The sequence below is a fragment of the Chrysemys picta genome, unplaced genomic scaffold (genome assembly GCF_011386835.1).
Source record: "Chrysemys picta bellii isolate R12L10 unplaced genomic scaffold, ASM1138683v2 scaf1, whole genome shotgun sequence".
Taxonomy (NCBI): Eukaryota; Metazoa; Chordata; order Testudines; family Emydidae; genus Chrysemys; species Chrysemys picta.
Window position 1 is genome coordinate 855,308 of NW_027052708.1, and position 27,440 is coordinate 882,747.

The 27,440-nt window shown below is 49.0% G+C and overlaps 1 long non-coding RNA gene across 1 annotated transcript in view; it reads left to right on the forward strand.

Moving 5' to 3' along the window:
* LOC101938544 (uncharacterized) overlaps positions 1–27,440 on the forward strand; it is a 131,528-nt gene that overhangs the window by 67,888 nt on the left and 36,200 nt on the right. Inside the window, exon 2 of the long non-coding RNA XR_010594980.1 lies at positions 15,972–16,286. This is a non-coding gene — a long non-coding RNA (uncharacterized LOC101938544). The remainder of the gene's footprint in view (positions 1–15,971; positions 16,287–27,440) is intronic.

A 27,440-nucleotide genomic window follows, 5' to 3' on the forward strand; every position in this document is an offset into this window, starting at 1 on the left:
GATGTTGGTGAAACGTCCCTTGTGATCCACCAGTACTTGCAGCACCATTGAAAAGTACCCCTTGCGGTTTATGTACTGGGTACCCTGGTGGTCCGGTGCCAAGATAGGGATATGGGTTCCATCTATCGTCCCACCACAATTAGGGAATCCCATTGCAGCAAAGCCATCCACTATGACCTGCACATTTCACAGAGTCACTACCTTTGGTAGCAGCAGCTCAGTGATTGCTTTGGCTACTTGCATCACAGCAGCCCCCACACTAGATTTGCCCACTCCAAACTGATTCCCAACTGACTGGTAGATGTCTGGCGTTGCAAGCTTCCACAGGGCTATCACCACTCGCTTCTCAACTGTGAGGGCTGCTCTCATCTTGGTATTCTGGCATGTCAGGGCAGGGGAAAGCAATTCACAAAATTCCATGAACGTGCCCTTACACATGCGAAAGTTTCACAGCCACTGGGAATCGTCCCACACTATGCGGTCCCACCAGTCTGTGCTTGTTTCCCGGGCCCAGAATCGGCATTCCATGGCTAGAACCTGCCCCATTAACAACATGATCTCCAAACCGCCGGGGCCCGCAGTTTGAGAGAATTCTATGTCCATGTCCATGTCCTCATCATTCTTGTTACCGCGCTGCTGTCACCACCTCCTCCTTGCCTCGTTTTTCTGGTCCTGGTTCAGCATAAACTGCATGAGAATGCGCAAGGTGTTTACAGTGTTCATGACTGCTGTCTTGAGCTGAGCTGGCTCCATACTTGCCATGGTATGGGGTCTGCAGTGTTCACCCAGGAAAAAAGGCGCGAAACGGTTGTCTGCCGTTGCTTTCATGGAAGGAGGGGTGAGGCTATACCCAGAACCACCTGCAACAATGTTTTTTGCCCCATCAGGCACTGGGATCTCAACCCAGAATTCCAATGGGCGGGAGAGACTGCGGGAACTATGGGATAGCTATGGGATAACTACCCACAGTGCAACGATCCAGAAATCGACGCTAGCTCCAGTACATGGACGCACACCGCCGAATTAATGTGCTTAGTGTGGCCGCATACATTCGACTTTATACAATCTGTTTCCAAAATTCGAATTCTGTAAATTCGGTTTAATCCCTTAGTGTAGACATACCCTGTGTGTATATTCAGGAAAACCTTGCCAAGGACTTTATTCCACAATCCACCTCTCCAGCAAGTTTGCCAGTCCTCTTTGTGAGGAAAAAGGATGGGTGACTACACCTCTGCGTAGACTATCACACATTGAATCAAGTTTCTATTTGTAACCAGTACTCCTTGCCTCTGATTCGGACATTGTTGGGCCACCTGAAGACTGCCAGAATCTTCATTAAACTTGATCTTCAGGAGGCATACAGTTAAAGGCTCACAGGATCTGGGGATGAATGGAAGATCACTTTTCATACCCAATATGGCTACTTCAGATAATGAGTGATGCGGTTAGGCTTCACCAGTGCCCCTGTGAACATTTCAACACTTCGTAAATCCTGTGTTCAGGGACATCATGGATCAATACGTGATTATCTACCATGATGATATACTGGTGTTTTCTAAGAACTACCACCATGTCTGATCTGGCCTGGGGAGACTATGGAAGCCTGGTTTGCATGCCAAAGTGCACCTTTGACCAGGCTTCAAAGATTCAAATTCTTATTTGAATTTTTGGGTTACATCATCTCCCTAAAGGGAATTCAGATGGTCCTGCAGAAGGTGAAGCCATCCACAACTGGACAGCATCCTGGATCCTCCATGATATTCAGCCCTTCCTGGGCTTGCGAACTTTTATAGGTGATTATCACCAACTTCTCCAAACAAATAACTCCCCTGACTTCCCCCCTTTGCAAAGCCATGCAATTCACATATCAGGGGGTAGCCGTGTTAGTCTGTATCTACAAAAACAACAAGGAGTCTGGTGGCACCTTAAAGACTAACAGATTTATTTGGGCATGAGCTTTCGTGAGTAAAAACCTCACTTCTTCGGATGCATAGAGTGAAAGTTACAGATGCAGGCATTATATACTGACACATGGAGAGCAGGAGTTACTTCACAAGTGGAGAACCAGTGTTGACAGGGCCAATTCAATCAGGGAGGCAGGCCAGTCCTCGCTTACAGACAACCCCCCAACCTGAAGCAAATACTCACCAGCAACTACACACCACACCACAGAAACACCAACCCAGGAACCTATCCCTGTAGCAAACCTCGTTGCCTACTCTGTCCCCATATCTACTCTGGCAACAGCATCAGAGGACCCAACCACATCAGCCACACCATCAGGGGCTCATTCACCTGCACATCCACTAATGTCATATATGCCATCATGTGCCAGCAATGCCCCTCTGCCATGTACATTGGCCAAACCGGACAGTCCCTCCGCAAAAGAATAAATGGACACAAATCAGACATCAGGAATGGTAACATACACAAGCCAGTAAGTGAACACTTCAATCTCCCTGGTCATTCTATTACAGATTTAAAAGTCACTATCATTGAACAAAAAAACTTCAGAAACAGACTTCAAAGAGAAACAGCAGAACTAAAATTCATTTGCAAATTTAACACCATTAATCTGGGCTTGAATAGGGACTGGGAGTGGCTGGCTCACTACAGAAGCAGCTTTTCCTCTCCTGGAATTGACACCTCCTCATCTATTATTGGGAGTGGACTACATCCACCCTGATTGAATTGGCCCTGTCAACACTGGTTCTCCACTTGTGAAGTAACTCCCTGCTCTCCATGTGTCAGTATATAATGCCTGCATCTGTAACTTTCACTCTATGCATCCGAAGAAGTGAGGTTTTTACTCACGAAAGCTCATGCCCAAATAAATCTGCAATTCACATAGTCACCTGCACCCCAATTCATATTCACCAGCTAAACACCACCTTCACCATGGCCCTGATTCTGGCACACCCCGACCCAACTCGCCCATTAATGATGGAAGCTGATGCGTCCAATGTGACCTCAGGGCAGTACTGTCACAGCAACTTGGACCCCAGTCAGTTTTGCATTCTATTCTTGAAAACATACCCACTTCAAGATGAACTATGAAATATTGGACAAAGAGCTGCTCTCCATAAAAACTGCATTTGAAGAATTGTATCACCACCTCGAGGCAGCTCAGAATCTGGTACAGATTTTCACTAACCATAAGAACCCCGAGTACCTCTACAAGGCCCAAGTATTGAACCAGAAGCAGTTAAGGTGTGCCTTGTTCTTTTCTCAATTTGGGTTTACATTTACCTAACACCTGGGAAAGTGAAATGGGAAAGCCGATACTCTATTGCATAAGGGACAACACTACAGGGAAACGAGGAACTGACTTCCAAACCCCTCTACTCCCTCATGACTAGTAATTTTGCCAATGCCACAATTCAGCAAGACATGCTTTTCCTCATCTGTTGTTTCTTTATAGAAGAGATGCGTGCCCAAGGAACACAGTCTATGCCATTGGAGGTGTAAGCGTGCGGGACTCACTCCTGTGGCGCCTCCTGCTGGTCTCTCAGGAATTAGCTCTTCTCCAGCTGTTGGAGCGCCCTCTGCAGGCTGGTGTCCCGCTGCCGCTTGGGCCCCGTGTCCCTCCCTGGACTCCGGTGCCCCCTTATCTGGGGTGCTGTCCCCTGACAGTACACCCCTCAGTCTTGGGGTCTCCCCACCCAGGGCAACCCCCACCCCCTATCCCCACCTTCCCTCAGTGTAAGGCTCCTGCCAGTCACCAACTAGCCCCCGTTCCCTGGGGCAGACTGCAGTGTATGCCACTCATCACTGTCAAGGGGGGTTTGATCTGCTGCCTTCTTCGACCCCCAGTACCTCTATGGGCCTGGAACCAGGCCCTGCAGCCTGGGGAGTCACCAGCCTGGAGCTCCCCTGCTCCTCTGGCTTTTCCCCAGCCCTGCCTCACTCCCAGGTACCTCTCAACCTTCCAGCAACCAGGCCTGTCTCCCTCCACAGCTAGAGGAGAGACTGCTGAGCTTCTGGCTGCCCTGGCCTTCTTAGAAGGCCCGGTTAGCCTGTTTGGGGCGTGGCCCCAGCTGCAGCCACTTCCCCCAAACAGTCAGGGTTTTGCTCCCTTCCCCAGCCCCAGCCTTAGCCCTGCAGGGCTTTTCCAACCCCTTCAGGACTGGAGCAGGTGCTCACCCCGCTACAGGAGGCTAAGATGTACCATCCTGTGTGGGATGGCATAACATAATTCAACAAGCACATATATGTGCCCCCAGGGAGACCCCAACATATGTGTGCCATGACACTCTGTTGGCAGGTCACTTTGGCCATCCGAAGACCTCCCACATGGTTGCCCGTGTTTTCTGGTGGTCCCACATATGGGCCAAGGTCTAAGCGTACATGGACTCCTGCAAGTGCTATACACCTACCAAGATATCCCAGGCTAGACCCGTCAGCACCTTGGTACCCCTTGAAACTCCATCTAGGCCTTGTTCTACCGTCAGCCTAGATGTCACTGTGGAACTCCCAGTGTCTGATGGCCACAAAATAGTTTTCACAGTTGGGTCTGATGAAGTGGGCCTGACTAAAATGGCCACTTCATCCATCCTCTGCAATCACGTGCCTTTTGCCGAGACTACTGCACACCTTCTGCCGCACAACATGGGTTGGCTTCATAGACTCCCAGAGCACTTAGTTTCTGACCGAGGCCCACAGTTCATGTGATGCTTCTGGTACAAAGGGTTCAGGCTACTGAGTGTCCGTTTATCCAGCTCCCCCACATACCACCCCCAAACAGACAGACAAACTGAATCGGTGAACCAAATACTGGAGTAGTGGGTGTTTCATAAATTATCTCCAAGATAACTGGTCCACACTCCTGCCATATGCAGAGTTAACATTTAACAATGCTGACCATTCCTCTTCAGGTTGGAGCCCCTTCTTCACTAACTATGAGTTCCACCCCTGTTTTCACCTGGTGTCACCAGCAGTCTCCCCTAACTCAGCTGCCACTGGCTGGGTCCAACAGACCCATCTTATTCAGGAGCAACCTTGAGGAGGCAAAGAAGGCTTACAAGAGGCATGCAGGCCATCAATGACAAGAAGCTGCAATGTTCACAGTAGGCCAGAAGATGTGGCTTGCCACCTAACATCTCCAGACCACTCACGCCTCCAAGAAATTGGACTACAAGCTCCTGGACCTCTTCCCGATATGCCAGCAGATAAACCCAGTTACCTTAAAACCAGAGCTTACCCAGTCTCTCAAAATACACCCATTTTTCATGTTTCCCTCCAGAAGCTTTACACTCACAACACCTAGACTGACCAAAGCACACCATCACCAGATGAGATCCAGGGTCACAAGGAATACAAAGTACATGCCATCCTCAATTCTAGACAGACACATGGACACCTGTACTATCTGATGTACTGGGAAGGCTACAGCCCCAAAGAGTGCACTGGGGAGCCTGCCTCCCATGTCCAATCCCCTGACCTGGTGGAGGAATTCTACAGGGCTCACTTGGACAAGCCTTGACTAGCATCATCACAAAGGAGGGGGATGATGTAAGAACCTGTAGGACCAGAACCTGGGACCAAAGGGGTCCTGGGGCACTCAGGCATCCATATTGCCCCAGAAGTGTATAGTGGGTGTCTGCTAGACGAGCTTGTGGAGCTAGGCTCGGCAGAACATACCGCCCAGCAGTGTCTGAGCGGCAGCCCCTCACTGCCAACTGATTGGCTGATGCTTGTATTGAAACCAGGAAGGCAGCATGGGGAGCTGTCTGAGCTGCTTGCTTCCACTACAGATTTCCTGAGGTCTGTATGAGTACATGAGACATGGTTCAGATGCATGAGTGTAACATTCCAGGCATGATTTAGTTGGGGATTGGATGATTTAGTTGGGGATTGGTCCTGCTTTGAGCAGGGGGTTGGAGTAGATGACCTCCTGAAGCCTCTTCCAACCCTGATTCTATGATTCCCACCAAACTGATGGGGGGGTAGCCAATCTGGTAGCCTACTACAGGCCAGCTGCATTTGTTAGGCTGCCTGGGGACTGGCCATGATGTAGCCCCTGATTTCTGACACCAGGCTGTGAAATTTGTGTCAGTAACAAAGAATTCCCCAAAAGTGTGTCTGTGTCTGCATGTGCGCATAGGTGAGAATTTGTTTCAGATTTACAATTCCATTTCAGCCCCAGTTCTAATACCACCATTTCTTGTCTCTGAATCCCCACAATTATGTGGGTGAGTTTCAGCTGACAAATCTGTTTACCTTCAAACAGGGACAGGAGTAGCTGTATACAGGGAGGATGGAACAGACCCAGATACCCACAAACGCACACACCAGCAGGGAGCTGCATAAAGATTCAACATCCAGAGTATCCACTGAGTAATAAATCCATTAACCATTAAACAAACTAGATTTTAGATTTAAGTTAATAAAATAGCTGAAATTTGGGGATTTAATATACAGATAAACCCTACTCTCTCCTAAATTACACACGCTTCTCGGTCCATTCACTCCATAGGAAAAAATGCAAAACCACCTGAGACCGTTTGCCAAATGCCCGAATTCTCCAAGCTGCACAGGTATCTCTGCTTCTCTGTCTCTCTCTCAGTCCCTAAGGACTTTCACAGCTCTCCCAGTAACATGTGAGTTTTCTGCATTTCCAGACCGGGAGAAGTTACGTGTCGTGGGAGGAGAGGACAGATGCTCAGGGAGAGTGGAGGTTTGGTACCGTGGCTCCTGGGGAACAGTTTGTGATGATTCCTGGGACATGGTGAATGCTAACGTTGTGTGTAAACAACTGGGCTGTGGATCTGCTGTATCTGCCCTGGGTGAGGCTGCATTCAGCATGGGGACTGGACCCACCTCGGTGGAGAAGGTGAACTGCAGAGGGTCAGAGTTATCTCTCTGGGACTGTCATGCCAAGCCCTGGGGTGAGAGTAACTGTGGTCATAAGGAAGATGCTGCTGTGAATTGCTTTGGTGACTCACAGGAGATGTTTCTGCTACATGCTGTAACATTCAGGGAGGAGGATGGTGTGGTGTTTAGATGCTGCTTTTGATTATTAGAACTGGGAGCACTGGCTGCTGGAAGTCTGAAAGGACAGGAAACAGGAAGGAGGGGGGAGGAGTTGAGGAGGCTGAGTGAGAGTTACAGAGGGTGCAGCAGCAGCTTGTTAAAGAGGTTTCCACTGTAAAAATAAAGTCCTGTTGAAGTTTGTTAGTACTTTACCTGGTTGATACAACATTTTGGTGACAAGGATGAATCTTCTGCCTCTGAACCCACCTGCACCCTTTCTGCAAAGCCCAGGTGAGCCTCCAATTGCTTTTACTGTCTGGATCCATATGTTTGAGACTTATCTGCTTGCAATCAGTGCTACAGAGATTTCTGAAGTAAGAAAGCTTGCTCTGCTAATCCACTGCCTTGGAGCAGAAGGGCAGCATATATTTTACACTTGTCTCCTTGCAGATGATAAATATGAGACTGCACTCACTGCATTAAAGAACTTTTTTGTGCCAAAAGTGAATGTAGTAGCTAATCACTACAGATTTTGCCAGTGTGAGAAGAAACCAGGGGAGACTATAATGCAGTATATAGCTTCCCTGAGGAGCCTGATTGTAACTTGTGACTTTGGGAATATGGCAGATGAGATGATTAGAGACCAGCTCATTGTGAAAACAACAATGTTTCATGTAAGAGAACGCTTACTTCTAGAACCACAACTTACACTAGAAAAAACAATAACCATTGCTACTCAGATTAAGTCAGCTACAGCTGAAGCCAAACTAATGAGCAGGGATACAGGAGGCACAGTCCAGGCTGTGACTCCTTTGCAGAAAAGTTCACTATCGCTGCAGACAAACAATTGCAAGAGGAACACTAATGAAAAGCCACTGAATCAGCAAATGCAAAATACAGTAAAATCATGCTTTCGCTGTGGATCCCCACAACACCTTACAAGCTACACAGGATGTCCAGCAAAAGTAGCTCAGTGCAATCATTGCAAAAAGATTGGGCATTTTGCTAAAGTATGTCGCAGTAGCCAGTTCAATCAACAGGTGCATGCAGTTACAATACCAGAGGTTACTGTGCTGAGCGTGGACAAAACCACTACTGCACATATTTCAGAACAGATAAAGTGCACTGTAAACATTTCCACCATCCCCTTAGGCAAATCACACTCTATTCAGCTAATGTTGGACACTAGCTCAGCAGTATCTATACTACCTGATTCCATCTATTTGTATTACTTTAAAGATGTGCCTCTTACTGAACCCAAACTTCAGTCAGTGTGCTATTTGAAAAACCATATTCCAGTAAATAGCTTCCTGCCAACAATAGTTACTTTTGGTGATTGCTGTGTAACTGCAGAGTTCTACATTGTCCACAAAGGCACTCCTATCCTTGGCAGAGATTTATTAGCTGCTTTAAATCTCAAGGTAGTTAATGGATGAATTGATCTTCCTCAGCAAAGCACTCTTGTGGTACACACACCAATTTCAGCTGACACCCAACACCAGGTTGAGGAGAAACTTGTCTGTGCTTATGGGTTTCTGCATAAAATTAAAATGCGGAATAATGTGATGCCTGTACGACAGAAATTACGACGCTTACCAGGGAAGCTGTTTCAGAAGAACTTAGAAAACTTGTTCAAAAGGACATTATTAAAGAGATTAACTCCATGGAATGGGTTTCACCTATAGTAGTGACACAGAAGAAGGGTGGAGGAATTCACCTTTGTGTGGACTTAAGGGAGCCAAATAAAGCTATTGTGATTGGCAGCCATCCTCTTCCTCACATAGAAGAAGTATTTGCAGAACTCCATGGAGCAAAGATGTTTTCTACTCTTGATTTGCAGAGCGCATACCACCAAGTTATGTTGCATGAAGATAGCAGAGACCTCACAGCATTTATTACACATGAGGAACTATTTCGTTTTAAACGTGTTCCATACGGTCTTGCATCAGCCCCAAGTGCCTTCCAAAAAAATTATGTCATTGATTCTGAAGAATCAACATGGAGTTCAGTGCTATTTGGATGATATTATCATGTTTGGAAATACTACTGAGGAGCATGACAATAACCACAGTCTGTACTAAACTGCATCAGCAAAGCAGGCCTCAAGCTCAATAGGTCCAAATGCAAATTTAGACAAACTGAACTCTCCTTTCTGGGGCATACAATTTCACAGTCTGGACTAAAACCTGATCCAGATCATTTCCTGGCAATTTCAAATGCTCCTCCTCCAACAGATTTGCAAACCTTACGTTCTTCTTGGGTCTTACCTCCTGGTATGCAAAATTCATTCCCAGTTATGTTTCTGTCATTGAACCATTACGAGAATTACTACAGAGAAGTCCAACCTTAGTGTGGACAATGGATGCACAACCTAGTTTCGAAACGGTGAAAGTACATAGTCCAGTACTTGCACTATTCAACCTGCATTGCCCACAATTGTAACTACTGATGCTTCTGATTATGGACTTGGGGCTGTCATCACACAACTTCATGAGGACAACACAGAGAGGACTGTTGCATTTGCTTCAAGGACACTAAGTAATGCTGAGAGAAAATATTTTACAGTCAAAAAAGAAGCACTTGTTTGTGTCTGGGCTACTGAAAAATGGAGAACTTACCTGTGGGGCCACACGTTCAAGTTGCGCTCAGACCACAGCCCTTTGAGAACCTTGCTCACCATGAAAGGACTGGGAAGAGCAGGATATCATATTGCTAGATGGTCTGCAAGACTTCTCTCTTTCAATTATGAACTGGAATATAAGCCTCGAAACAAGTGTGGTAGCTGATTGCCTTTCTTGCCTGCCTTTGCCTTCACCAGATGGTCCACTGAAGGATGAGGATGTAGTAGTTGAGATTATTACAAGCACTCTTACTGCAGTTACAAGAGAACAATTTCAAGCTGCTTGTTCAGCGTGTCCAATTCAACAAAAACTATGAGAATTTCTGACAAAGAGATGGCCCAGTAACCCTAAAAACCTTGACCCAGTTTTGTTGCCTTATTTTAGAGTTCAGGATTAACTTTCTTTGCTCGATGGCTGTGTGCTACGAGGTACACATCGGCTACTTGTGCCAGAAGAATTACAGTAAAAAGGTATACACCTGGCACACAATACTCATCAAGGAATTGGCAGAACCAAACAACGACTATGGGATCGGTATTGGTGGCCAGGGATGGACTCTCAAACTGAAGCATTCATAAAATCCTGTGTAACTTGCCAAATGCATGATAAGACAGCAGTGACATGTATCCCTCCATTACAGCCTGTTCCTCTTCCTGAATATGCATGGGAAAAAGTGGAGTTCAATCCTTGAGGGGGCCACTGAGGGATCTGGGGCAAAATCAGTACTTGGTCCTGCTAGTGAAGGCAGGGGACTGAACTCAATGACCTTTTGGGGTCCCTTCCAGTTCTATGAGATAGGTATTTCTCCATATATTATTAGTAGTATTATTATAGAAGAGCCTGAGGTAGGTGTGGTGCTAGCCAGTCATCATTCTGTCCTTACTGCCCCCTGCCTTGTTTCTGTTCCTTTATTGTCTGACTCACATGAGTCAAGTAAACTTGTTTTCAAGGAGCCCTCCTACTACTGACAGTATTGATGGGCATGGTGTATGCAGGACATCCTTAGGGTTGCCAAACCTCTCGGTTTCGCTGGGAGTCTCCTGGAATCAGGCTCTATCTCCTGGAGGCTACTGCAGCCAATCCGGGAGATTTTAGGCACTAAAAGCCCAGTGGCACAACACTGGGCTAAAGCATGCTCCCTGCCTGCCCAGGCCACGTGCCACTCCAGAAAGTGGGCAGCACGTCCCTGCAGCCACTTGGGGGGACACGGGGTCTCCGCGCGCAGCCCTCACCCTGAGCGCCGACAACGCAATTCCCATTGGCCAGGAACTGCAGCCAATGGGAGCTGTGGAGGCGGTGCCTGTGGGCATGGGCAGTGCACAGAGTCCCCCTGGTCCCACCTAGGAGCTGCTACCAGAGGGATGTGCCGGTTGCTTTCCGGAACCACCCGAAGTAAGTACTGCCCACAGGGCCAGCTCTAACTTTTTTGCTGCCCCAGGCAAAAAAGAAGAGCACCGCCCTGCCGTACCCGCCCCGCCGAAATCCCCACCCCCCCAGCACCACACCACCCGAAGCCCTGCCCCCTCCAAGCGCTGTGCTGCCCGAAGCCCCCGCCCTCCCTCCGAGCGCCGCACCGTGCCAGCCCCCGCCCCCCCAAGACCCCGCCCCCCGGAGCACCACGCTGCCAAAAGCCCCGCCCCTGAGCACCGCCTGAAGTCCCTGCCCCCCCTCCGAGCACCGCACCGCCCAAAGCCCCACCCCCCCGAGCACCACGCCGCCCGAAGCCCCCGCTCCCCCTTCGAGCGCCGCGCCGCCGAATCAAAATAAATAAATAAATAAATAAAGAATCGAGTGCCGTCCTGCCCCAAGGTGCCGCCCCAAGCACGTGCTTGGTCGGCTGGTGCCTGGAGCCGGCCCTGACTGCCCAGCCGGAGCCTGCACACCTCATCACCTCCTACACCCCAACCTCCTGCCCCATCCCAGAGCCTGCACCCTGCACCCCCACCTGCATCCAAACTTCCTGCTCCAGCCCAGAGTCTGCACCCTGAACCCCAACCCCATGCCCCAGTCCAGAGCTTGCCCCCGCATCCAAATTCCCTCCCAGAGCCCGCACCCCACACCCCCTAACACACCACAACCTCCTGCCCCAGCCCGGTTAAAGTGAGTGAGGGTAGGGGAAAGCAAGCGATGGAGGGAGCGGGGATGGAGGGAGCAGTGGCGTGGCCTCGGAGAAGGGGTGGGGCAGGGGTGGGGCAAGGGTGTTTGGGTTTGTGCGATTAGACAGTTGGCAACCCTAGATATCCTGCAACTACAAGAGAGGATCATGGCCTACTCAGGAAGCCCTAAGTTGTGCCTCTATCACTAGTGAACATAGTCGGTGCAGGAGCACTAAGAATTATCAATATTACAGATGGCATTGAGATAATTACTCTTCTACAACAGCTGATCTGAGTGGCACAATCTAGTTCTAGTGACTTGTTTGTGTCTACAGTTGGACATGCCCTACACTGGGAATCTGGTCTTGTAATGATCACCTTTGTCATGGGGAATATTTTCCCTAGTTAAAAATATTACCAGCCTCTAATGTCTCCCAATTCATGTTTAATACGATATAGAATCTATTGGGGCGAGAAACAGCACGGATACAGTTTGTACAGAACTTTTCTCTCCCACACCAGGGATTGGGGGTTACCTGATGATCTGAGGCTGTGGTAAACCTGACGTCAGGAGGGGGCTCATCACTCATATATGGTGATGTTTGTTGCTTTCAAGTTTTATTGGCTGTGTTAGCTGCATAAAGTCACAGATAAAACCACTGATAATAACTAAAAAGGCAGGTGGGTTTGCTATTGGTTCCTTTGCGCAGCTGATGCCAGCCTCTGAATCTATATATTTCCCTTCCACTGCTTTGTTGTCACTTGTCAGACACAGAGGAGCCCTGGCAGGTGCTTAGGGGCAGCCAGTGCAGTGAATGGGGGGACAGCAAGTCAGGCTGGCAATGAAGGGACATCTCTCCACTCCGGTGCTGTGGCTTCTTCTCCTCACAATTCAGGATGTAGCAGGTAAGTCTCCTTAGTGCTTCACCAGGGGAGCTGAGTTAACTGGAACTAGGTTGGTAACTTTTACAGTCAGTGTTTTACCATCTGCATTTGGCTTGGAGGTTGTGACTTTTCCTTTCGGGATTGGACCTTGCCACTGTTACCGAGGCTTTTACTACCTTGAGATTGGACTAATGCAATGACCTCTGTGTGGGGCTGCACCTTAAAACCTTTCAGAGAACGAAGCTGGTGCAAATAGCAGCGACTCACTGAGCAGCGCATCTCGCTGGGAGCATATTACAGACGTGCTGAAGGATCTGCACTGGCTGCCCAGCTCTGGGTGGAGGTTAAGGTGTTACAGTGTTGATTATGGTTTGGGTTGGGCCTTCCTGAGGGATCACCTCTCTCCCTGTGCCATACGGCCACAGCTGTGGTCAGCAGGGTGCCCAAGCTGTTTCCCCCTTTTATAAAGGAGAGGGGTGGCTGGCAGGGTGCTCTCTGTGAGGGCTCCAGGACTCTGAAATGTGCTCATCCCTTTGAACCAGAATAGCCTGAATTTGGTGACCTTCTGGCACACTGCAAAACACAGCTTTTTGATGGGGCATTTGGGGAGGGCCCAGGCCATGCATCACATAATGAGAAATGGGTGGGAAGGAGTTTCTGTAGGTGTCTGGCTGGCTGAGTTCCTTTTGAAATGGTCACTTAATGCTGCTGGGATTTCAGTGTGTTATCAATGCTGTCCGGGTGCTTAAGGCCTTGGCTAGGCCTCAATTTAGTATTTTAAATCCCAATAAATAAATGTCTGGTTGGTCAAATTCCAACCACTGCAAGGGTCAAGTCCTGGTTCATCACTCCCCTATTCACTCACTGAAGCCAGTAGAAGTTTTGCAAGTGTGAGGTGAGCAGGATTTGACCCAAATATGCCCAGAGCTGATTCCTCCCAGTGAGGGGATGTGCGTTAGGATGCAGTGTGCTGGAATGAGGGTACTGGAAACTCTGCCAGTAGGAAGATTTATTGTGCAGGATTCCTGCCTTCCTCCCGCAGGGTTTCTGCTGGAGCAGAGATGCCTTGAATCCTAGTTGGAGCCTAGAGAAGCCCGACCAGCACAAGCTATATTGCAGATGTGCTGTATAAACGCATCTCACAGCCACACTGGTTTCATTCCCTCAAGGCCGCCCCTGCCCAGTGTCAGGGCTGCTCTCATTCCTCCAGCACAGAGGGGGCTGCAAGCTCTTTCCCATGCTGTGTCCCAGCTGCAGGCAGACTTTACACCAGTGTCGGGGGAAGCGGGGGGGCGGGGGAGGGGGGGGCTGATGATGGGTTACAGCAGCAAGTGCTGGTGCAACGCAGGGAATGAATCTGGCCCCAAGACTCCAAAACAGCTTACATTTCATCTTCAAATCAAATGTGGGACCCAGATACGATTTAAATAATACAATGATTGGAACCTGTTGGGTTGGTGTTAACAACATGATAATGATCCATATGACTGGCAGGGCAGTGAACTCCATAGCAGTTCATGGGAACCCGATGTGCTGCTGCGCCAGCCTGAGAAACTGACAGTGACCTTGATAATCAGAAATGTCAGTCTAAATTATTGGCTTTGAGAAAAACCTGCCCTAATGTATATCTCAGACAGCTCAGTAATTGTAGTGCGTAGGGTCCTGGTACTCAGAAAATGCTGAGCAAACCAACTGTCTAGCAAAATTATTTTTGGCTGCCCCCCACCCCAGCCCTGGGCTCTCACTCCCCCCCGCTAGTGCCCTCCCCCACCCACACCCCCTACTGCCCCAGCCCTGGGCTCCCCCCCACCCCATCCCACCCGCACCCCCTGCCGCCCCAGCTCTGGGCTCCCCCCTCGCCTCCAGCCGGTCCGGCAGGGTCGGGGTACCTATTGGGTTCTGGGAAGTGGGCGGGTGGAAGCCCGCCCACTGCTAAAGGATCCCCCCCAGCCTAAGGGGAGGATCTATAGGACCTAAAGCCCAACTGATTTTGGGGGACAACTAATGAAATAACAGGGACAGGAGTGTGGTCACAGGGTCAAAAGAAGGGAGCTGATGGGGACATCGAGCAGAGAACCCCAGACAGCACCAACTGCTCCTCGAAGGTGTCAAGGGAGCCAGTGGACCCCGCCCAGAGGAACTCTGCCTAGATACGTGACCGGACAGAGGATCGGAAACAGGCCCCACAGTCACAGGAGTCTCCAGCGGCCAACCTTCTCTCCCTGGTTTGATAGATGGCGGTTTTAGCCAGGGCCAGGAGGAGGTTGACCAGGAGGTCCTGTGACTTTGTAGGGCCACGCATAGGGAGTGCGTAGAGAAGGAGGTGAGGGGAAAAGTGCAACCAGAAACGTAACAATAGGGGGTCGGGGTAAGCAGCGGGGCTCCCGGGCCACCCCTCAGCCCAGGGTCCCTCCAGCCGGGGCTCCCGCCTCCAGGACCGATCGGGACCCAGGAGGGCAGAGCTGGGGGACCGCCCGGTAGGGGGCTGAGGAGCAGGGGGCAGGGTAGCCCCAGAGGGTGCGGAGCCCCGGAGAGCAGACGCGGGCCCCGCCCAGCAGCGCCTCGCCCTCTATGGCCCCGCTGCTGCTTCTGGCCGCCCTCCTGCAGTCCCTGGGTGGCTCTGGCTGCTTCGCCCAGCCCTGGCTGCGACGCTGGGGGGCGGCCGTCCTGCGGCACCTGCAGGCGGCTCCGTGTGCCCTGCGGGACAGCCCCCAGCCCGAGTGTCCCCCGCTCGGAGCCTGCCCGGCCCTGCCACAAGGTGCAGGCACTGCTCCCCCGCAGCACGAACCACAGCGGCCCCAGGGCACCCCCACGCACGACGCACTGCTGCTGCCAGGGCCTGCTCTAGGCTTTTGCTGCCGGAAGAAAAAAAAAAAGATGGCTGGAATGCCGCCCCTGAAAATGTGCCACCCCAAGCACGTGCTTGGTTTGCTGGTGCCTAGAGCGGCCCTGTCTGACAGAAGAAGGACTGGCTGGGATATAGTTTGAGATCCAGTGAGTTAATTCATGCAACGTGGTTCACATTCGCACACACAACTTCTGTTACTGTTCAGGGGTGAGGTACAGATATTGGAGACCTTCACACTGACATCAACCATTCACATCAGCTATAACATCACCGTAATTTGACCAGATTGATTTAGCCTTTTGCAAACAGCAACACTTCCCTGGCTCACCACACACCACCCTGCAACTTCTCTGCCTGAGACTGTGAAGCACATGCCACATTCTAGAGGCTCCTCCCCTCCTCACCCTCCCTCCTGCTTCCCATATTGCAGACCCCATTCTCCTGGCTCTGGGCGCGGATCCCCTGCTGATGGGTGCGGATTCTGCTGTGATAATGCTGGGGAGGGGGCTCCCTGCTCGCTCTGACCCTGCTCTGTGTCTCTCTTTGCAGGTGCTGATGAGCTGAGGCTGGCGGATGGAGGCAGCCCCTGTGCCGGGAGAGTGGAGGTTAAACACCAGGATCAGTGGGGGACGGTGTGTGATACCAACTGGGACATGGAAGATGCTGGAGTTGTTTGTAAGCAGCTGGGATGTGGATCTGCTGTCCGTGCCCCTGACTGGGCTCATTTTGGAGAAGGATCTGGACCGACTTGGCTGTATCAAGTTGATTGTGGTGGTGACGAGTCAGCTCTCTGGGACTGCAGTCATAGAGGATGGGGTGCAGACCAGTGCTCTCATATTGCTGATACTGGAGTGATCTGCTCAGGTAAGAACTCGGCCAACCTGCCCGGTAGGAAACTCCCCGTGAGGGAGAAGGGACTGAACCCAAAGTGTGTGACATTCCTGGTTCCTCAGAACTGGACTGTGCCCTGCACTGGGGTCAGGGTGGAACTGACCAGTCTCTCCCTGAGCTCCTGTGGGCAGACTGGGGATGAGCAGGCTGCACCATCTTCTGGGCTGCCGACAGGGGGCAGGTGGTGCAGCTGTTGTGAGTTCAGGGTGGGATTGGGTGGCCGCATTAGCAGGTCTGTGCTGGTACATGCCTGTGTGCAGCAGCCCAGTGTCTCCCCGGGGCAGCAGCAGCAGCAGCTGTGACCTGACTGTGGCTGCTGGAGCTGGACCCAGCAGGGGCGAGTACTGTGGAGTTTTCCCCAGAGTTCCCTGAGGCAGCAGGGAGGAGCCCTGAGCTTGACCATGGCAAGGGGGAGAGGCCCAAACAACTGGGAATAGGTGAAGGGGGCAAAAATTGGCTACACTGCTCCACACAACTCCCTCCTTCCTCGAATCCCCCTCCAGGGTCAGGCAAGAAACACCCGGGTGGTTCATAGCAGTTTGCTCCTCAGCCTGCCTGGCTGACTTCCTATGCAGGGTGGGTTAGATTTACTCCCCTCTCCCCAGGGTAATGTCATGGAGATACACCTGTATCCCTCTGCACTCTGCATTTGGGAAATATGTGTATGCATAACCTGGCTTCATCAAAGCTTGTGCAAGAAAAATGCCTGGGCACAGGGGTTTGCACAGAGTGACTAATGCACTGATAGAGACAGCCCCTGACACAGGTAAGACTTAGCATAGGAACATGGATAGCTACAGCTGGCTGAACAGCGATAACGCCTCTTTGTTCTGATTAGCTCAGTTTGCACCTCTCTGCTAGTCCCTGATCAGCACCATTAATGAGTTCACACCTGAGTGCTGGGGTCAGTGGTTTATGTCTCCCCCTCCCACCCGGCCACTCACTTACTATCCTCATTGACAGGATCTCCAGAAACGGTGGGGAGTGTTCACCCCTGTTCTGTGCCCTCTCGGCCCCGTCTGTGTCAGCGCAAAGGGGCCACATTCACCAGAAGCCCCTTCCCTTCCCTCAGAAATATGCTTGGTACAGTGGGAGCCTCTTCCACAGGCCCTAAAGTGGAGTAGCCCACAGCACATGGAGGTGAACTGGCTCCCCTCAGTCCTCTGCCAGGTTCAGCACTGCTGCAAGGATCTACTGGGGCCAAGGTTCCCTCTCTGGGCTTGATTCTGAGATTCCCATGTAAGGTGAGCCCTTAATCACAATGTCTTGGCTGATTCTTTTGTAACTGACTGAGCTGCACTGTCCTTATTTTCCAAACTTTTTGTACCTGAAATACACAAGTGCAGCGAGGAGCTCCTTTGCATAATGGGAGGGGCCAAAAGCAGTAACCTTGCAGCCACACCCCTATTTGCTGTTGGGCCTGTTCTTGTCTCGGCCGCAGAAACTCTGGGATTGTAAACCCTGAACTTCTGGGCCTGTTGCTGCTGCTCGGGAGATTTGGGGAGTATCCAGAGGGTACAAAGGAACTTGACTGGCTGTCTGGGAACTAGGCACAAGCAGTTCCCAAGGCAAAGGCTGAATAAAAGCAAAGTGGAAACCTACTTGTCTGAGAAACCCTCATTCCATCCATCCCATTCCAGTGAACCTCCTTTCAGGGATGTAACTCATTGTGGTGCCAAAGCAACCAATGAGCCACATAAATTGAGTGTCCCCTCACGTTAACTATTGAAAATTATTTACATCAGAAATAAAGAATCGTTGCCCTGACGTTACTGAGACATTTACGCTAAAGGAAAAGATTCCTCGGCACTTTAAGTTTCATGTGTGAATGATCAGTGCGTGTCCTTCATTTTGGGTCTTTATCACACATTGGCACCACATATGGGCCTTGGCAGGTGTCACAGATCTACAGGATCTGTGCTATGCCCCAGATTTTAAACAATCCTGGGGAAGAACCCCTTCAGTTTGCCAGACCCCACAAGGGTCCCACTCTTCCTTAAGGGTAGGTCATGTAGCCTCAATGCCTCCAAGACAGAGCCTCTGGGCTCCAGCACTCCTGTTTCACTCCATATGCTTTGCCGGGTGCCACTGAGATAGACCCCAGCTTAGAGACTTTTGCACTCATCAGGGACCAGTGCAAGTCAGCACGTATCTGCAGTGACACCCGGCAGCCTTTTCAAATCACAGCAGGATTTATGGATCAACTGGAACACACCATGGGGAAGTTCTTAAGTTAGCTCAGAGAAGAAGCAAAATTAAGATATGGTCCATGCTGGCCAACTCAGGGTTCCCATGAGCCATGCTGCTGTGGACCCATCTTGGTTTCCACTTTTTCTCTGTCTCTTTGTCTCTCAGTCCCAGGTGAGCTCTCGTGTCTCTCCAAAGGCCAGCTCTTATCCTAGATTCCTGTCACTGCTCGGTCCATTGTCCTCCTCCTGCTGACCCCTGCTGAGTTCACATGTTCTGCCTGCTGAAGTGTCCCATTTTTAGTTGTCAGTTGTTCAATCCCTGAGGTTCCCATTGTCTTTCTGGATCCTCCATTGATATTGGTGCTCTCCAGCCAGTCCTGTGATGACTCATTCATCCCACCCTAGACAGTTAAGTGACACATGTCTTCAGCTCTGCCCCAGTAGAGCTTTGTAACCTTATTGCACTGACTGGGTAGCAATCCTTAGTCAGGTAAGTCACTGCCCTGCTTACCATTCATAAAAATATTACACAGAATTCCCACTTCATCACCGCAGTTGCGAGTTCTGCTGCCCAGACACAGCTGCTGTAAAGTTGCCCAGAGTCTGTCTTAGGGCAATGCTCACATGTACTACCTGCACAATGACCCTTCCCACTCCGGACAAGCACTGGTTAGATGTTGAAAGGCCCCACTTTACCAGTCAGTGATCAGCTCAGCTGCTTTGCCACTTTCCCTCTCTCCCACCTCTCCTCTCTGCCCCATGGCTTTCACATCCTGCACCCACACAAAACCTCCCTTGCCAAATATCCATATCGCACCAAGGCAAATACATCACAATTTCCATAGTTAGAAATCTACCAAATTCACGGCCATGAAAAACATGTCATGGACTATGAAATCTGGTCTCTCCCCCCCCGTGAAATCTGGTCTTTTGTGTGCTTTTACCCTATACTATACAGACTTCACAGGGGAGACCAGCATTTCTCAAATTGGGGGTCCTGACCCAAAAGGGAGCAGCAGTGCAGAAGTAAGGGTGGCAATACCATACCATGTTACCCTCAGTTCTGCACTGCTGCCTTCAGAGCTGGGCGGCCGGAGAATGGCAGTTGCTGACTGAGGACCCAGCTCTGCAGACAGCAGCACAGAAGTAAGGGTGTTAATACCGCACCATCCCGTCCTTACTTCTGCGCTGCTGCTGGCGGTGGCTCTGCCTTCAGAGCTGGGATCCGGGTTATCAGCCACTGTTCTCCAGCTCTGAAAGCAGTGCCACCACCAACAGCAGTGCAGAAATAAGGGTAGCAGTACCGCAACCCCCACCCCCACAGTAACCTTGCAACTCCCCAACAATTCCTTTCTGGGTCAGGACCCCTACAATTACAGCACTGTGAAATTTCAGATTTAAATAGCTGAAAACATGAAATTTATGATTTTTAAAATCCTATGACAGTGAAATTGATCAAAATGGATCATGATTTTGGTGGGGCCCTACCCATAGTCTACACGCCAGGCAGCAATCCTATCTAGAGAAGCAGTACCAGGAGGGGAGCATAAAAACAGACTTGTCTCCCCAGGGAAGAACAGCGGTGAGGTCATCACAGAGCATGGCCTTGTTAAATATGGTTATCTAGTAGGACGCTGTACACCAGCTTTGCACGTACTCCAGCCACTTGCATCCAATTTACCCAGACTCGCACTGGAGACTGAGCACAGTATAGATTTTGCAAACCACTCCCTTCTTTGTTCAGCCTCATTCTCTTTTGGAGCGTGATTCTTGTCTCATGAACTCAACCGGTCTAGCTGCAGTTACACCCATTTCCCACAGACAACAATCACTTCAGAGGTGGTGAGTTGGTGTAATTCACTAGTAGTGATGTGTAAGGACCACTTTACACCAACTTTACACCAGTGCAGCTGCCTACACACAGTGCTATGGAGACCTGAGCCCTCTGTGTGCACATAGTCCTGCAGTCACTGCTAGAGTTAAACATTTCTCACACTGGTGACTTATTTATTGTCACTGATGCTCTATGAGTCCCGCCCGAGTCAGGAGACCGTTGTTCATTCATTGCAATGAAGGCCAGACTCTTCTTACTGCCTGTGGACAGACAGCTCTGCATGTCTGAGACTGTGGAGTTAAGTTAAAATTCATTGACAGAGACTTCATTCACACAGAGTTCAGGTTGCCTGAGGTATCTCGTGCCCTTCCAAGACATTGAGTTGGGCAAAACTCAAACCCCTGAAAACCAGGCAATACAGAGTTAAGGTGAATGCCAAGGCAGCCTTAACTCTGCCCCCTGGAGCTGGACTAGCCACTGCCACTGGGAATTATTTGCCTGTGCTCCAGCTGCAGTCACTGTGTTAGGTGTAGCTGTATTGAATAGTGGAGGCCATAGGCGCCGACTCCATGGGTGCTCTGGGGCTGGAGCACCCACAGGGAAAAATTGGTGGGTGCTCTGCACCCACCGACTGCCAAGCTCCCTGCACCACCTCACCTCACCTCTGCCTCCTTCCCCTCCCCTGAGCGCGCCGCGTCCCCACTTCTCTGCCTACCTCCCAGCGCTTGCCACCGCAAAACACCTGTTTTGTGGCATAACAAGCTCCAGGAGGGATTGGGGAAGAGCAGGAACATGGCACACTCAGGGGAGGAGACAGGGAAGAGGTAGGGCCAGTGCAGGGATTTGGGGAAGGGGTTGGAATAGGGGTGGGGCAGAGGCAGGAGGGGGAGGGTCCGGGGTGGAGTCAGGGCGGGTCCGGGGGCAGAGGGGGATCGAGCACCCACCAGCGCCAGCATAAATTGGTGCCTATGGTGGAGGCGATGAGTTGGAGTAGCTTGGAAGAGCTGTGACTGTGATATGAGATCTGGTTCTGATCCACCCATGTGATCAAAGGGAAGAGGTGCCAGTGTACCTTAGGGGATCCAGTATGCATCATTTCAGCGCTGTGTTCTGTAGGGTGTGTCAATGGCGGAGCACAAGCATCTTCTTGCCATGGGGATTGCAGCAGTGAGGTGGGAGACGGAAGCAGTACATGTGTTTAATGATGGGTAGGTGAAAGGACAGTGTTAGCTGGAACCCTGAGAGTAAGGGTGAAGGGGTTTTGAGAGGGAGTAAAGGGGTTGTAAAATGTAACAAATGTGGGGTTGTTTCTGAATGGGGAGAAAGTTCAGTGTTTGTAGGGCACTGGCCACTGCAGAACCCCATGTATGACTGTGAAGCATTTTCATTTTCTCATCTCCAGTTGTTCCAGTGCCACACCTTTCCTTTCCCTTGGAATGGCTCCTATTTTCCTGTTCGTTTTCTGAATGTGGGTCAGTGTCATGGAGGGTCTCAACCCAGCTGTGGGACCTATGGCCAGAGACGGAGGCTTATGTGGGAGCAATCTCTGATCCAGCAAGGAGTTTGCCTGTTCTATAGGGTTGAAGGTTTCTTGTTGATGCCATTGTTCATCAGGGCAGTAGTGGGCTGGTGCTGTCTGCCCCACAGGGCCCTGTGGCTGGGACTGCCAGTTGTCCCTTTTTGGGAAAAATATTTGGGAAACTTAGGCCTGGTCTACACTGGCCTATACCAAGTTACGCAACTTCAACTACATGAGTAACGTAGCTGAAGTCAACGTACTTAGATCGACTTAACGTGGTGTCTTCACCGCGGTGAGTCGACCGCTGCTGCTCCCCCGTCAACTCTGCCTGCGCCTCTCACCAAGCTGGAGTACAGGAGTCGATGGGAGAGCGCTCGGGGGTCGATCGCTGCCCGTCGATTCAGCCGGTAATGTAGACAAACCCGTAGACACTGTCATAGAAACATTTAATGAAAATCATTGAATTAGTGAATTTGCCTGTTTGCAAATAATGTGTCTGGTTGTTTGTAACCATTAACTTCTGTTCAAAAAATTGTATATGAATTTGCATTGGGATTGCCAAAGAGGCTGATGGCAGTTCAGTGCCCAATTTGCTTGGACTTTCAGTGAGACTATGGATCCTATGTGCCCAAGGGCCAGATTTTAAAAGATTCATAGATTCATAGATTCTAGGACTGGAAGGGACCTCGAGAGGTCATCGAATCCAGTCCCCTGCCCGCATGGCAGGACCAATACTGTCTAGACCATCCCTGATAGACATTTATCTAACCTACTTTTAAATATCTCCAGAGATGGAGATTCCACAACCTCCCTAGGCAATTTATTCCAGTGTTTAACCACCCTGACAGTTAGGAACTTTTTCCTAATGTCCAACCTAGACCTCCCTTGCTGCAGTTTAAACCCATTGCTTCTGGTTCTATCCTTAGAGGCTAAGGTGAACAAGTTTTCTCCCTCCTCCTTATGACACCCTTTTAAATACCTGAAAACTGCTATCATGTCCCCTCTCAGTCTTCTCTTTTCCAAACTAAACAAACCCAATTCTTTCAGCCTTCCTTCATAGGTCATGTTCTCAAGACCTTTAATCATTCTTGTTGCTATTCTCTGGACCCTTTCCAATTTCTCCACATCTTTTTTAAAATGCGGTGCCCAGAACTGGACACAATACTCCAGCTGAGGCCTAACCAGAGCAGAGTAGAGCGGAAGAATGACTTCTCGCGTCTTGCTCACAACACACCTGTTAATACATCCCAGAATCATGTTTGCTTTTTTTGCAACAGCATCACATTGTTGACTCATATTTAGCTTGTGGTCCACTATAACCCCTAGATCCCTTTCTGCCATACTCCTTCCTAGACAGTCTCTTCCCATTCTGTATGTATGAAAGTGATTTTTCCTTCCTAAGTGGAGCACTTTGCATTTGTCTTTGTTAAACTTCATCCTGTTTACCTCAGCCCATTTCTCCAATTTGTCCAGATCATTTTGAATTATGACCCTGTCCTCCAAAGCAGTTGCAATCCCTCCCAGTTTGGTATCATCCGCAAACTTAATAAGCGTACTTTCTATGCCAATATCTAAGTCGTTGATGAAGATATTGAACAGCGCCGGTCCCAAAACAGACCCCTGCGGTACCCCACTCGTTATGCCTTTCCAGCAGGATTGGGAACCATTAATAACAACCCTCTGAGTACGGTTATCCAGCCAGTTATGCACCCACCTTATAGTAGCCCCATCTAAATTCTCCCTTCTACCCTTCCTATGTAGGGTCTCTATGTAGGTAGATAGATATGTAGGTGTCTATAAATGCAGATAGGTGATCAGTGGGATTTTCAAATGTGCCTGGTGCTGAACTCCCAGGAGATTTGGAAAGTCCCAGTAGATGCCTGTCTGTACTCCTACGTGCCTGAATGTCCTTTAAAATCTAGCCCTGAGTCACTTTTGAAAATGACACGTAGGCTCTTAAGTCACTGAGGCACATATGAAATTTTTACCCTTAGACTAAAATCCAGATCCAGGCACCCAGCCAGAGTAGCTTGGGAAATATACAGGGGACAGGATGTTTATGGAGCCCCTTTCCCACCCTCATAGGGTGACCAGGCAATGGGTTGATCATCCCGACTCTCTGATACCCTGTAGATCTGGTGTAGCATAGAGTAGAATATTTTTCTTTAGAATTTCAAATGTTTTAGCAGCTCCCCCTGGCAATGGGAGCTAAAGGTAAGTGTTTAATCTTAACCCTCTCTGGATTGTGAGTGTTTCTATGCAAAATCTCAACAGCCTCTTTACATGGGGGAGGCAAAGGGGGGTGATGATATGCAATTTCCTAGCATTGTTAAAAAACTAAAGATGATGGCAGGACTTTATAAAAATGAGCTTAGTTGCCAGGACTTTGAAATTCTGCAGAAAACAGACTGGCCCTCTAACAGGCTCCTCCCCCCCACCCCCGAACTCTGTGATAGAGATGTGGGGCCTACATGAAAGTTCCCCTAAACTTATAGTTTACCAGCTTAGGTTAAAAACTTCCTCAAGGCACAAGCCCTTTCCTTGTCCTTGGACGATATTGCTGCCACCACCAAGTGATTTACACAAAAATTCAGGGAAGGGTCACTTGGAATCCCTATCCCCCCAAAATATCCCCCCCAATCCCCTTCTCCCCCTTTCCTGGGGAGGCTTGAGAATAATATACCAACCAATTGGTTAGCAATGTGAGCACCGACCAGACCCTTTGTCTTCAGGACACTGAAAATCAATCAGGTTCTTAAAGAAGTGCTTTATTTATAAAGGAAAAACATAAAAGAATCACATCTGCAAAATCAAGATGGAAGGTAACTTTACCGGGTAATAAAAAGATTTAAAACACAGAGGATTCCCCTCTGGCTCAGCTTCATAGTTTCAAAAATAGGAATAAAACTACCTCTGTAGCATAGGAAAATTAACAAGCCCAAACAAAAGATAACCTAACGCATATCCTTGTGTAGCCTGATTTAGGGTGTAGTGATAATATTAATTTGGATAATATGGGAATTTAATTTATTAATTTGATTTGATTTTAATAATAATATTAATACTTATTATCATCAATATGAATTAGTATGGGTTTTAGGCTCGCCAATCTTTTTGATCAGAAGATAAAAGTTCTTGTCCTGAATCAGGCTCCACAGAATTTACAAAGGACCCTCAGGGATATGACAGGAAGCTCATGCTGAGACAGATATAGCCTTAAAGACTTTTGATTAAAATCAATAATAGTAAGCAAATGGTAAAATACCCAGAGTTACAAAGTTACAATTGCAATACTGCTATTCAAAAGATACGTATGATAACATAGCATTATATGCAACAAAGCTTTGATTAATATACTCACACCCTTCCTTGATAACCTGGTGGTAAGAGACACAGGACCAGCCTTGCAGTTCAGGTTTCTTAATACTTGAGTGAGGGATGCAGTGCTTAGAAAATGCTAAGAGCTATCAAAGCTGACTGGGGTTTACGTGACTAACTTAAACTTAAATCAAAACCTAATAAACAAACTAAGAATAAAACTTAGGGAAACCAGGCTTAGCCTAGTTCCTTTGAAACTTAAAGTTTAAGAAGAACAAATATAGCCTACGAATAGTAGCAGTCATTGTAGATAGAATAGATAGAGTGAAGGAAGTAAGTGAGAACAGAGTAAAATGAGAATGGAGATGGAGTAAAGTGAGAACTGGAGTATTCTACTGAGGTGGGTCACCTCTTTTACAGGGCAAATGCCGGAAATCCTTCCTCTTATGCCCAAATTTCATTCCTCACCCACAGAAATGTTATGGTACACTTACCCCATAGACTAATATGAATGTGCATATTGATGACAGGTATGTACGCACATCAGTCTCTTGTGGTGTATTTGTTAAGTCTGTGGGTACAACATTGAAAAAACCCCTATGCCATTCTCCGTTGTCTGTTGGTCTAAATAAAAGGTCATGGACATAGGTGTGGGTACTCAACTTTGCTTTCTGAGTAAAAAGTCTTAATATAGATATGCTAACTTTGCCTTAGCTTAACATACAGGGTATGGCCTGTTGGTCTCTTGCATTACAGCCAAACTTACTTTAATATAAATCTATAAACCTATTACAATAAACCAAATACTTAAACTATAAGAAAAAAAAAATATATATATATATATGCAAGCAAGCAGGTTAGTCCTATAGGCTACACTTGCCTACTTACAATTGCTGTGGTTTTAGATCTATTATTCCAGGTATATTTTCAGGAGATGTTGTACCTGCTTGGTCTCTCCCTCTGTTCGGAGAGGGAACAACAAAGAGAGAGCACAAACAAAACCTTCCCCCCCCCAGATTTGAAAGTATCTTCTTTCCTCATTGGTCCTTCTGGTCAGGTGCCAACTAGGTTAATTGACTACTTAACCCCTTACAGGTAAGGTGATTCAGTACAGCTGCCAAGGAGGGATTTTATGCTACTCTTCCCTCTCTATTTATGACACCCTTGCAGATGTAAATGCTCTAGCAACACCAGAAACAGCCTAGACTCCACTAATTGTGCATTCACAGTGCCATTGATTTTGAGTTCCCTCCACCAATAGCACTACAGTTCCCATGCAACAGTCTGTGTACAGTATCCTCTGTGTTTTTGGCCCTCACCTTAGGACCTGAGGGGAAGAAAGATTTCCCTCCCCTAAGGCCTTTCTGAGACTGGGCTCAGCTAACCCTGTTCCTCTCTCTCTTTCCCCACCAGGGGCATCCTTCCTGTGCTTCTTTATCAGATTTGGGCTGATGGGCTACTTGGCTCTTTATCCACCCAGCCTGCGAGCCTTCTTATCTAATTACCTCAGTCAGCTTTCTTTGGGGGACTAACTGACGTCTAAGAGATCAGTTTCACACTGTCTGGAGTGGCTCATGACTGTGAGTGCCTCCTCAGGGCAGATGGTCAGAAAACAGGGCAGACACTGCAAACTGGTGGAGTGTTCTATAATTAGATTTCACCAGGCCAGTAACAAATGTGAACTTCTGGATTCATAGGTATCAACTCCGTGGAAAAAATTAGCAGGTGCTTATCTCCCCCCTCCCACTCTCCCCAACACCTCCCACCTGCCATGATCAGCTGTTTGGCAGTATGCTGGAGGCACTGGGAGGGAGGGGGAGGAGTGGGGATGGGGCATGCTAGAGGGAGGGGGTAGAAAGAGGAGGGGTGATGGAGGCATTAGAGGTGAAGTGGAGGCAGGGCTGGGGACGGAGTTGGAGTTGAGCAGCCCCAAGACAATTGGAAGTCGGCACCTGTGCCTGGATTACTATAAGAGTCTTGCCATGGAGTCACAGACAGTGCCCTTAGACTCTCCAATCTATTTTGCCCCCCAGAAAAGCTGGACTGTGCAATAAAATGGTTACTTAACACCAAAAATCACACCACATTCAGTTTGCTCCCAGTCCCAAGAAACCAGTCACTTACCCTAGAACAGTTGGTGCCCTAGATCTTACACCAAAGACAACACTGGTAGCCAATTCTACGGTAAACTAAAGATTTATTAGCTAAAAAAAGGAAATAACAATTATTGAGAGGTTAGAGCAGATAAAATATATGTGCAGGTGAAT